Genomic DNA, 12,972 nt, shown 5'->3' with positions numbered 1-12,972 from the left:
TGAGGCTCTGGGCAACATAGTGAGATCCTATTTACAAATAAAAAATAAAATACGGCTGGGCATAGTGGCACACACTTGTAATTACAGCATTTGGGAGGCTGAGACTGGAGGATCGTGGTTCATGGACAGCCTCAGCTACTTAGTGAGGCCCTCCACAACTTAGTGAGACCTTGTTTCAAAGTAAAGAATAATCTGCTGGGCATGGTGGCGCACACTTGTAATCCCTGCGCTTGGAGATTACAAGACAGGAGACAGGAGGATCGCGCTGGTTCAAAGCCAGCACAGCTGGCTTAAGAGACTCTGTTTCCAAAAAAAAAAAAAAAAAAAAAAAAGAAAAGTATAAAATAGGTCTGGGAGTGTAGCCCAGAGGTAGAAGGGCTTCCAGGAACCCCAGTACAACAACAACGACAACAACAACAACAACAACAAATAAATAAAGAATAAAAAAACATAGGGAGGGGGTGTATCTCGGAGGTCTAATGCCCCTGAGTTCCATCCCCAGACCTGCAAAAATAAATGAATGAATGAATGAATAAATAAATACATAAATAAAATAGAGCTGGTGTGTAGTTTGAAGGTAGAATGCACCTGAGTTCATTCCCCAGCACCACACCAAACAACAACAACAACAACAACAACAAAGCAAGATTTAAAATGCTCAAAGTGTTTATGAGTAACATAATTTCATTTTAGAACAGAACTCAACAACATTTATAGGAATACAAAAAGATCTAGTACCCAACATGATAATATGGGGTATATGGCATCCAATCAATGGTTACCAGACATGCAAAGAATCATGACAAGATGATCCATAGTTACTCAATTGAAGCTGAACAAGAAGTGACATAGATGTTAAAATTTCCAGTTGAGGATTTTAAAACAGTTATTAAACTATGTCATATGTCAGAAAAGTTAAATAGAGAAGAGAGGATATAAATAAGGCTAAATTGAACTTTTATAGTGTAAAGTTAGAATATGTGAGATAAAAATTCCACTGTCTAGGATTAATACCTGATGAGATATCGCAGAGGAAAGATTAGTGAATTTGAAAGCTTTGCTATATAAACTTTCTAAAAGAGAACAGAAGAAAGGGCATCAAAAATGAAAACAGCATCAGTTATTTGGGAGACACTTTCAACTAGCTTAATATACATGTAATTGGAGTTTGTAACATGGGGAGAAACAGAGGAGATAGCTGAAGAAAAAATGGCTGAAAGACTTTCAAATTCAATGTATACTATACTCCCACAGATCTGGGGATTTCAAAGGACCCCGATGACAGAAAAGGGAGAAATAACACCAAGGCACATCACAATCAAATTGTTCAAAACCAGTGCGAGTGAAAAATATTAAAAGCACCCAGAGAAAATGTCATGATATGAACAGAGGAACAAAGACAAGAATGACAGCAGATTTCATTTGGAACAGTGTGAATAACATCTTTAAAGTACTGAAAGAAAAAATAAAGAATCCACTTAGAACTCTATACCCAGCAAACATATCTTTAAAAATCAATGAAAAGACTATTTCAGGCTTACAAAACTAAAAAAGCAATGATTACCAATAGACCTTCACTAAGTAATGTTAAAGGAACTTCTTAAAGCAGAAGGAAAATTATACAAGGTGGAAATATCAATATGCAAGAGGAAATAAGGAACACTGAAAATGGTAACATGAAAAAATATTTATGAAGTTTTCTTATCACTTAAAAACCATCAAGCCATAATTATAGATCCATTAACATAAGGTTGAATACCTAGATGATCTCCAATACCTTATTAACACTATAAACTGTAAAAAAAACCTTCTCATATTCTCTTGTACATCTATGAGGTATTTCCATAAGAAACATGCTTTTTGGAAAACTAGAATGACAAATGGAACTTCTAGATGGCAAAAGATTTTCCTACAATCTGTTATATTTAACAGAGGAACTTAGTTCTTCTACTTAATGCTAGGAAAAATACTAGATGATTAGTTTGACTGCTATATTCCAATATAACAGTACCAATCCAAAGGACTGTAATATGTAAAAGGTAAAGATTGTTTCAATAGTTAATTTTTTGTTATTTGCATACAAAATACTTCATACACAGTCAAAAAGATGTCAGTAAGATTGCTAGATAGTATAGTATCCATTCTACTATTTGATATCTATGCTTTAAACTTATATTGTTATATTTAATCTTCAAGTTAGCAAAGATGAATTCTTTATAATTAATTAATTAATAGATTTTCCCTTTGTAAATGATCTATTTTACACATGTATCTTTTAAGAATTTGATGTTGAAGCTGGGTGTGGTGGCACACACTTGTAATCCCAGCACTTGGGAGGCTGAGGCCGGAGGATTGCGCAGGTTCGAAACCAGACTCAGCTACTTAGTGAGGCTTTCAGCAACTTAGTGAGACCCTGTTTCCAAATAAAATATAAAATAGGTCTGGGAGTGTAGCCCGGAGGTAGAAAGCCCCTTTGTTCCATCTCCAGTACCACACACACACACACACACACACACACACACACACACACAGAAAAAAAGAACTTGATGTTTCCTTTTTATTGATAACAATGAGCTTATCGATACAATTTCATATAAAGGTATTTTATTTTATATACTTGCATAAATGTGTTTCTATTGTTTGTATTCACTCACTGTGCTCTAGTTACAAATTACTAGTTACAAATTACAAATTACCCCCAAATGTGAGTTATATATTGGCTGCTGGTTGGTGACATTTCTTTTGTGATTTGTTAGTATCTGCTTCCAGATGTACTACTGGTCATTCTAGGACCTCAGTTCCGGAGGTTCAGCCTACTACGGGACATGCTTTCAGTGCATGAAGAATGAAAATTAAAGAGAATGGGTACAAATATATAATGACTCCAGACAGCACTAAGAGCTGTTTAGACGTGTGACTTGTGCACATTTGTCATTAGCTAAAGCACACCATACCTATAGGAATGTGCAGCAAGTCCCATGGCAATGTGTGGGCATGAATAACCCTCTCCCAGGGAATGAGTAATGAATGATTAGGAACAGTAATACAACCTATGATAGAGCTTATCTACACACGACTGATTTTTTTAAAAAGGATTAAACTCATTTAATTCCCACCCTGTGATGATGCAACAATGGACTAAGAGTGTCTCAGGGAAAGGATAATTTAACATTAAGAATCAACCCTGGGAAAGTATTCCATTGTAACTTTCAGAGGCTGCAGCCTGCAACTAACTTGGGTTTAATTGAAGCGGGATATATGGTAAGCCTGCTGGTTTACCTGCTGGAGACTGTCTGTGTGTAGATGTACTGACAATAATAACACCTGAAGGGAGGATCTGGGGTTTCACATCCAAAAAGAGTCTGAAGGTTGAAAGATTTAATATTTTTAAGTGGTGCTGGAGATTGAACCCAAGAACATTTTACCTCCATGCTCACCTCAAGTTCATTTTATTTTTTATTTGAAAACAGGGTCTCACTAGGTTTCCGAGAGCTTCACTAAATTTTTGAGGCTGGCTTCAAACCTGTGATCCTTCTATCTCAGCCTCCCAACTAATAGGATTACATGTGTGTGCCATCACACCCTCCTGGATTAAGCAATTTTGAGAGGTATTTGTATCCTCATTCTTTCAGGAGACATTGCTTTGGGAGAAATTTTGCATCCCCAATAGAAACTAGACCAGAAAGTCAAGTCAGGTATGTTTTGGGGGGTATAGATTTAAAAAGACAAAAAACAATGCAAGTGAAGTGAATCCAGCTTAAAGATACAAGCAGTTCCCTTTCCCAGTTTTCAAACCTTTTCTGATTAAAGTTCTTTTAATGTCTGTGAATCTGATTTTGCAGCACCCTTGCTCTCTCACCCTGGCACCCCAATAGTGGTTGTTGCAAAAAATTAGCACAATCCTCAGCTTTAAATCTGCTTCATACACCAGTCCTTGGTGTTGGGGGATTATTTATTTCAGCATTTATGGAATGCCAGATCTTCACTGGGCATGAGGGACACAGAGATGAATAGAACCTGTCCCATATTGAACAGAGAGGAACACAGATACTATTTTAAGGAGACTGATAGTTGCTATATAAGGGTCCAGAGGAAGGACATATTAATTTAGCCTGGAAGAGGGTGAGTCAGATGAAGTTTCATAAGAAAAGTGACAGTTGAAATGGATCTTGATGATGAGGAAAGCTTTCCCAAGCAGGGAGCATGTGTGAAAGCCTGGAGATAGAAGAAGACAGTGGCACTCAGCCTCTTTTGCTCTGTCCACAGTGTGCACAAGGCTCCAAGAAGCCTTGGAGAGTAGTTTTGATTGGCATAGGTTGCCAGTATATGCTCTTAACCCTTCATTTGAGTATCTCAGTGGAGGGAGGGAATTTTACTTTTCTATGATTACTGGTTTTATTGCTGTTATTATTGTCTTCTTTTTTCCATTTCCTTTTTCAAATTATAAACCTTTCACTTTCTTCTTTTAATTTTTACCTGCTTTCCATTTTTCTCTTCTTTAATTTTAGTTATCTTCTGTCTTCCTCTTTTGTTTTACTATGATTATCCTTTTAACTTATATTGTATTCTATATTACTTTTCCCCTATCTTTTCTATAGTCGTAGTTGATGTTTCTGTTATTATCATTATTTTTATTTGTGGATCTGGAGATTGAGTCTGAAATTTCATGCACATTGGATGGGTATATTCTGCTACTTAATTATACTTCCAGATGAGATGAGGGAAATTGTGCTTTGCTACAACATGACCTAGTTCCATTCAAACATTGGTGGAGGTTAAACTTAGATAGTAGCTCCCAGTAGATAATTCATTTCCAGGTGGCATCATAGGGGTATCTAAAAGCCCATTCCTGGACTCTCACCCCCACAGCAGAGAGACACACAACTGATGTGGACACTGCATCTGTGAAGGTCCTTGGCATGTGTAGAAGATTGAAACTTGACCCCTCTCCCATACTATCCAAAATTCAGCTCAGTACAAATCAAAGTCCTTAAGATATGACCTGACACTTTGAAAGTACTAGAAAACATAGGGAAATCACTTCAAGATATTGGCACAGGCAATGATTTCTTGAAAACGACTCCAATAGCTCAGGGAAGAAAAACAATTGACAAATAGGATTACATAAAATTGAAAAGCTTTTGCCCAGCAGAGGAAACAATCAACAGAGTGAAAAAAGCAACCTAGAGGAGGGGAGAAAACCATTGCCAGCAATTCACATGACAGGGGATTAAGAGCTGGGATATATTAATAACTCAGAGTAACAACAAAAAACAAGTAATCTAATCAAAATGGACAAATGATTTGGACAGACACTTCTCAAAAGAAGAACTACAAATGGCCAGTAAATATATGGAAAATGCTCGATATATTTAGTCCTTAAGGAATTGCAAATCAAAATTACATTGAGATTCCTTCCCACCCCAGTTAGATTGGCTTTTAACAATAAGATAAAAAATAAGCAGATGAGGATGTAAACAACAACAACAACAACAACAACAACAACAACAACAACAATAGAACCCTTATATACTGTTGGTAGGAATGTAAATTAGTATGGCCTCTATGGAAATCAGTATGAAGGTTCTACACAAAGGTAAAAGTAGAACTACTGTATGGTCTAGCTATGCCACTCCTGGCTATATTTTCAAAGAAAGTGAAGCCAGCATACAAAAGAGACAACTGCATTAGCAATGTTTATTGTGGTACTACTCATAATAGCCAAGATATGGAATAAGCCTAGGTGCCAATCAACAGATGACTGAATAAGGGAAATTTTCTATAAGTATACAATAGAGTATTATCCAGTCATAAGAAGGAATGAGATCCTGCCATTTTCAGGAAAATGGACAGAACTGGAGGATATCATGTTAAATGAAGTAAGCCAAATATAGAAAGACAAGCATCACATATTTTCTCTCATATGTAGAAACTGAAAAAGAAGAGGTGATTTGAAAGCAGCAAAGGGCCTATTAGTGAATGGTATGAGGACCCCCGAGGAGAGGATAGAAAGGGAGGGACAAGAGGCAAGAGAACATTGAGGGAGGATGAACATGATCAAGGCCTGGTGTGTGTATGAAAATGTCACAATGAAGCCCATTAACTTCTATAATCAATATGTGCTTTTAATTAGTAATATTAATAATTATAGAAAGAAAAAAAGAAGAAACTTTAGGTGGCCAGAGTAGAAAGGGGATAGGAGAGAGTGGTATAACATAAGTCCACACAGGTAGATTGGAGCCATGACAAAGAGTGTGAAGTTTTGTTTTATAGGCAACAAGGAGACATTGAAAACTTGTGCTACATATATCTGGGTGTATATATATACATATATAACATATATAATTTAATATTATATAGCATAAAATATATACATATATGGTATATATGTAACCAAAGCCTATTTATATATAGTATATGTAATATATGTTTTATATATATTTATGTGTATGTGTATGTATGTAGTAGCAAAGGACAGAAATCTGTGGTTCAGAAAATAGCTAGTGACAATTTGAAGATGAATTAAAAAATGAGTGAGTGTGTAAATTGTAAAACCAGTAAGAGGTCTATGCCATAGACCAGAGAAAAATTAAGAATCTTAATGAAAGTAGTAGCAGTATAAGTAGGAAGGAAGGGGAAAGGCTCAGGAATATATCAGAGTTAACATTAAATAAACTGACAATATAGATATAATGGGTAAGAGAAGATTGTCATGGCTGAGACTGCTGCTATGGGTAGGACAATGAGAGCTTGCAAGAACAGGCTCAGAAGAGAGGGAAAGAGTGTTGGGAAAGAAGTCCTATGTGTAGGATGCCTGGGTTATGACATCTGACAGTTTTCTAGTCTATGTGAGTATTTCCCATTGTTTGAATTTCAAGGTGGACTAAAGTTATACTGATGTCAGGCCATTTACATTGAACTTGTGTAGATGCTGATACAAAGGTCCACAGTTGGGCCAGTAGATGTCCCTTGTTGCCTTCAAAGAGCTGCTCATTTCCTGACTTGTACTGTAATGTGTACTCTGTGTTCTTTATGCAGCATTTAGGTGACTCCCTATTGTGGTTGATAGTGATATCTTGGTTCATGGATGGACTATAAAAGCTGCAGCATCCCTTTCCTGACAACAGCTGCATCTCCTTTCACCTCCTCCTCAGCTTTTCCCTGGGTGGCTGTTCTATATGCAGAGAGATAGCAAGCACTTGGAAAGAGGTGATATTGCTGACTGCAAGGAGAGCAAATGGGACTTCTTTAGGCCCTTGTTTGTGCTGGCAGCTAAAGTTGTTAATTCACTCCTTGCTCTAATTAAAATTAGAATTTATCAGGTGTTGGTCAGATTTTTCATGAACATCTTGGGATGATGCTGACAGGTTTCTTTAATTGTTACCATCACTAGCTGATCTCTGGTTTTCTTTCCTCTAGTAAGCAGAATTTGAAAGTTCAAATCAAAGAAAGAACTTCACTGTTTTTTTCTCTCCCCTCTTTAAGATCATTTCTCGGAAGTTATTGGAAAGAGGGCTGGTCCCTATTAGGCTTTATCCTATAAAGAGCATATGTTTTTGACACACTTGCAGAATGCATTATCCAGGCCCAAGAACAAAGCAGTAGGAGGGGAAAGATGGGTAGAGAATCATTGTAAGAAGCCTAAGAGTTGTATGAAGAAGAATAAAAGACATGGAAAAATCCATGGCAGCCTGTTACATAGGACAACAGGAAGATTCACTTTTAAAAAAATGGCAATTATGCATGAAATGTGTATTCAGAGTGATAGAAACATACATCCACACAGCACATGGCATATTTTACTCTAGAATCCACCCACTATTTCCCCCTCCCCATGCATGTTGTTGAGATTGGTATTGATAACTTCATATGTACATAGCATTATCTGAACTGTTTTTTTTAATCAAGTCTCCTTTTCCCCTCCCTATCTCTATACCCAATCATCTTCCACTATTCTATGGGAATATATTTCTTCTCATCTATCTAAAGTCATTTGTGGAAGTTAGAGAGAAATCAGGCAGATATACTTTAAGATTCAAAGGCCCATGTGGTGGTGCACACCTGTAACCCTCGTATTTGGGAGGTTGAGACAAGAGGATCACAGGTTTGAGAGCAACCTCAGAAACTCTTAGGAACTTAGCCAGACCTTGTTTCTGAACAAATAATCAATAATAATAATAATAATAATAATAATAATAATAATAATAGACTGGAGGTGTAACTCTGAGGTAGAATGCCTCTGGGTGCAATCCCCAGTACTATAAAAAACCAAAAGTTTAGGGTTTCTCACTTTTGAGGGCTCCTTTCAAGGTCTTGGGGTCCTAGCAAAGTGTTGGCATAAATCTGTATTCTTCAAAATCTTTATTTGTATATTCTTGACTCTTGAAAGAGCCCCCAGATTGCATACAGCTATAGGCTTCACAAACCCTGATGTACTCTAACTTATGGCGCTAAAAGAAAAGAAAAATCCTACTTTGTAGTAGTTCTTTGTGTTTTTATCTGGCTCACTGAAAACCTACAATTCTAAATATGGCTATTTTTAATGCATGAAAGTTTGGGGGTTGGGTGTAGAGGAAGGGGTGGGAGACAGATTTCAACTGACCTGGTTTGGTTCTGTTAATTTACATAATTCCAAATAAACAAGTGATGAAAGCAATGACTAATAGCTATTGTGATACTGCCGTAATTATTTCAAGCCAACAAGATGGTAATATGTCATTTGACACTACATTCTATGCTTGCTGTTTTAGATATAAGTGTGAGCTTTAAAATTAGTCACCACAGCATGCAAAACACTATAAAAAAGGAAGAAAGAAAAGACAGGCTTGTGAGCATGAATGTAAAAATGCGTCCAGCGCCAACACAAATCAGATGAGAACTGGGGCTTGTGGGGCTTCAGACCCTAGCTCAGTCACTCAAAACTGGCACTAAGGTGTCATTTTCCAGAGGCAGCATCAGGATGGCCAGGTCTCCATAGCCTCTTCAGCTTTGTTAATTCTCTTCTGTTTATTATTAATTCGGCATGCTATATCTAAGCAATTCAGCACAACCTTCTTGTTCGAAGTGCATTTTTATCTATTGTGAGTTCTACAGAAACCCCATTAGGCATGATGTCATTTTGTCAGCCTGGGCTTCCCATTGGTGACACCGAGACCACATGAAGCTTTCCTTAAGTTTCATATTTGCTCAGTACCTGGGCCAAAGCTCAACAGTGGTTGGTAGACTTGCTAGCCCCATACCTGGCTGCTGGGACATTCTACTTTGGCAGTTTTCTAGTGTGTGTATATGTTTTTAAACTACAATTTATTTTTAAATAAAAGGACCTGGGGAAATTATGTTCTTAGCTGCTTCAAGTCCCTGTAAAGACTCACAAGGGCTATTTACTGCTGATAAAATACAAGTGCCTTGTTGTGGGATGAGATCAATAGTGTTCTTCAGACTCGGCGCTGAACTCCAAGGAGATTAAGTTTGTTCTGCCTCCACTGAGGATTCTTTTTCCTTTAGAAGCAAGCTGTCATGCTCCTATCCAGGGCTCTGGCTGAGTTATGCTGCTGGGACAGATGTGCTGCCCCTGGGGCTTTGACTCTTTACAACCTTCTTTTGTGATTGGCACTGAGATCATGGTATTGGGCAGTTCAGTAATGGTAATCTCGGGGCCCATTCTTTCTGGAGACATCTGCTCTTCTGCCTTTTCTGCTTGGTTTGGTGTTGCTGTGCACATGTTCATTTGCATAGACGGGGCTACCAATGCTCATCCTTCATTTGGATCATGAATATGTAGTGAAAATGTCAAGTTTCAACTAATTCAGATAATTCTGAAATTTCTGAATTGCAACAGGCTGGGGGAGGGAGGATGCCTGTGCTTATTTTCTGCACAGAATATAAGCGACACTGTGCTGGAAGGCTATATGAACATCTGCAAAATGGGCTCTTTATGTTTTTTAAAAAACGTGCACTGTAGTGGAACAGAAGCATAATATAACCCATTAGCATTAGTGTCAGCATAACAGCCTCTGAATTGCATATTGGTGGGAAAATATTGATAGCAAAGTGTAAACAACTGCAAATGGGAAATGCAATAAAGCTCTCTTCATAGACCCCGTAATTTACAATTAAATAGGTTACATTGAAATAATATCAAGTAGTGGCATGCATGTCCAAAGTAACGGGGGAATTTAAATGATTGCTTGTACTTTCCCATTGACCTGTGGGAGGGTAAAAAAAAAAAGGGAGAAGTAAAATGATCTTAGTGGATTGTGTGTTCACCGTATGGCTGATTCTGGTACAAATAATATTATGGTACCAATCATAGCTTGGGTTTGTGTAAAATTTTCAAAGGTTAACAATCTATGTATCCCAATTAAACAGTTCGATGATAGCACTGAGATATTTTGTTGGCACATCCATCTTCTACAGTGAGGAAATATCCAACTGAAAAAGAATTTTCTTATAGACATGCAGCTATATTTTTAGATGAGGAATGAGTAGTTTAGTCTAGTGAATTTTCACCCTTTTTTTTTTTACAGAATCCCTAGCTTTAGTGTTTTCTTCTGTGCATTAAAGGAGTTGATCGAAATCAGTATTGTTCATTCTGCATTTCACTGGGTTACTCATGTATCATGTAATAAGGTAAGAGTGGATGAGTTATTAGTCCGTGTCTTGAGATAGAGGACTTTATTTTGTGATTATCTATTGAGTTCTGAAAATAAAGCAGCAATCCAAATATTTATCATTCTTGGTAAAAGTGAAAAGGATAACAGTAAAGGGAAAGAAGAGACTCCTAGATCTGGGGCTGGTGTGGGAGATATTAGCTAGGTATAGACTGGGAAGCATTGGGGATCCTGGGGAAGGGAAAAATCTCCAAAGGCAGCTTTGGAGTGAATGTTATCACACAGTCTCCAGGGTGGTCAATTTCTCTTCCCCTTGGACACCAATCATAGAAGAAAATATTGTATTTAAGCCTCAACTTCAGTGGAGCATGACTGAATTCAGCCTTATGTGACAAGTTAGTGAGAAACCATGACTGGCTCTTTATCCCAAGGGTGATAGTATAGCTTCTCTGAGGTTGCGGGAAAAGACTGGTCTATACAAGGTTGTACCTGAAGCTCAAAACTCCTAACCTGGTATCCTGGTTTGTGGGTATATACTACAGGAAACAGCTCCCTATATTTCAACTGAAAGCTATGTGTCACTAGCAGTCTACAATTCAAATGGGCTCTTTGTGATTCCTCCATTGTTGAGGAAAAGGGAGGGAAGGGAGAGAAAGACCATTCCCGGAATACTTTTTTGTATGGCATATGATAGTGGCAAAGTCCATACTTACTGAAGTATTTCTCAGGCATGGTTTCTAGTTGATCATAACATGTGCTGAGAGCTTGAGGAAACACCACCATGATTATTGCACTGGTGTGTGCTTTGTTCCTACAATAATTTCTGAACCACCTGTTCTCCACCATGATATCATAGAGCAATGTTAGTAGAAACAACCAACAAAGCAGCGAATATTTCCCCTCTGGGAAATGTGCCCCATGGGAGGAATAAATCCATAAGGAATTGTGGACTTAGAGGAAGACATTCTCAAGGTAGCAACTGGAAGACTGAAAGTTATTTAAGTTGTATTTAGGATAAGTCACCTGTTTTTAACCCTCAACTTGTGAGGCAGGGCATTTTAGATGGATCTATGGGTAGTGAGGCTCCCATTTGTAATTGGGCCATGCATAGTATACAACTGCATAGTCAGGATCAGTTATGAGGTCAACTCAGTTTCTTATATGCTCATAATAATGTTTCTGTTTTCCTTTTTTGTGCATCTAGGGATGGGACCCAGGGGCATTTGACCTTTGAGCTACACCCTCTACCCTATTTTTTATTATTTATTTTGAAGCAGGGTCTCACTAAGTAGCTGAGGCTGTCCGAGATCTGCAATCCTCTGGTCTCAGCCTCCCGAATGGTGGGATTACAAGCATGTACCTCCACACCTGGCTTCTATTTTATTTTTAATGGATGTCTGTAGCAGTAGACAGGCTGAGAACATCAAGGTTTCTAAATAATTCCTATGACACTGGTCATTTCACTTGTCATTTGGAGAGAACCACTAATGCCCTTCTAACCTCATCATTTTTACTGGATCAAAAAATCAATAAGGGAAAAAATCAACAAAAGGGAGCTTGAAAGAAAGAGAAATTAAAGGAAGGAAAAGAGTGACACAAGATCTTAAAATATTCCTCTCTGTGCTCTCTTTTTCTGGCTTTCATCGTAGGTAACTATTCTTTGATCACTCCATTCTCCTCCAGGAGAATTATGATTGTGATAGAAAGAATAAAAAGAGAAATACCCACTGATGTGTTTGTGACTTCCAGAACAGGCCCATGAAGTCCAAAAAAGAAATGGTACTTGTGTAAGTCAAAGATTTCTCTTTTCAAGACAAGAGAAGGTCTTCAGAGGGAAGGCCCTGCAGGAAGCTTCACACAGTTCAAGCCAGAACAACAGATAAGAAAGGAAAATGGCAGTATTTCTGAACTCTGGTTGAACATTAAAATCCTAGGAAGGGAGGCTGTATAAAATTGCCTATGCTTGGGCATTGTCCCCTGCCAGTTGAATCAGAATCTCTCAGGAAGGTCACCGATAGTTAAAGACAAAAATCAAAGCCAACCAAAGAAACCCAAACTTTCTAGATTTTCCTGATGTGCAGCAAGCAAAACTGGGGAAACCCCAAACCATTATGATCTGGGAAGTTCAAAGAGAAGGGACAAGGTGTGTCCTTGAAGGAGATGTTTGGGGACTGTGGTGAGGTGAGATGAAATCTGGAAGGTCCTCATGCAGAGGGTCAGTTTTAGCTTGAAAAACTGTCTAAACCCTCCTATTGCTAACACTGGTAGAAGTGTGGCATTGAGGTCAAGGATAGTCATTTGATTATGTGACTGTGGAGTCATGTTAATCCACATTTGCCATTCTCTGGGGGAGGGCATTTCA

Source organism: Muscardinus avellanarius (assembly GCF_963383645.1).
Source record: "Muscardinus avellanarius genome assembly, chromosome: 11".
In the NCBI taxonomy this organism is placed as follows: Eukaryota; Metazoa; Chordata; class Mammalia; order Rodentia; family Gliridae; genus Muscardinus; species Muscardinus avellanarius.
This window is presented reverse-complemented; position numbering follows the sequence as displayed.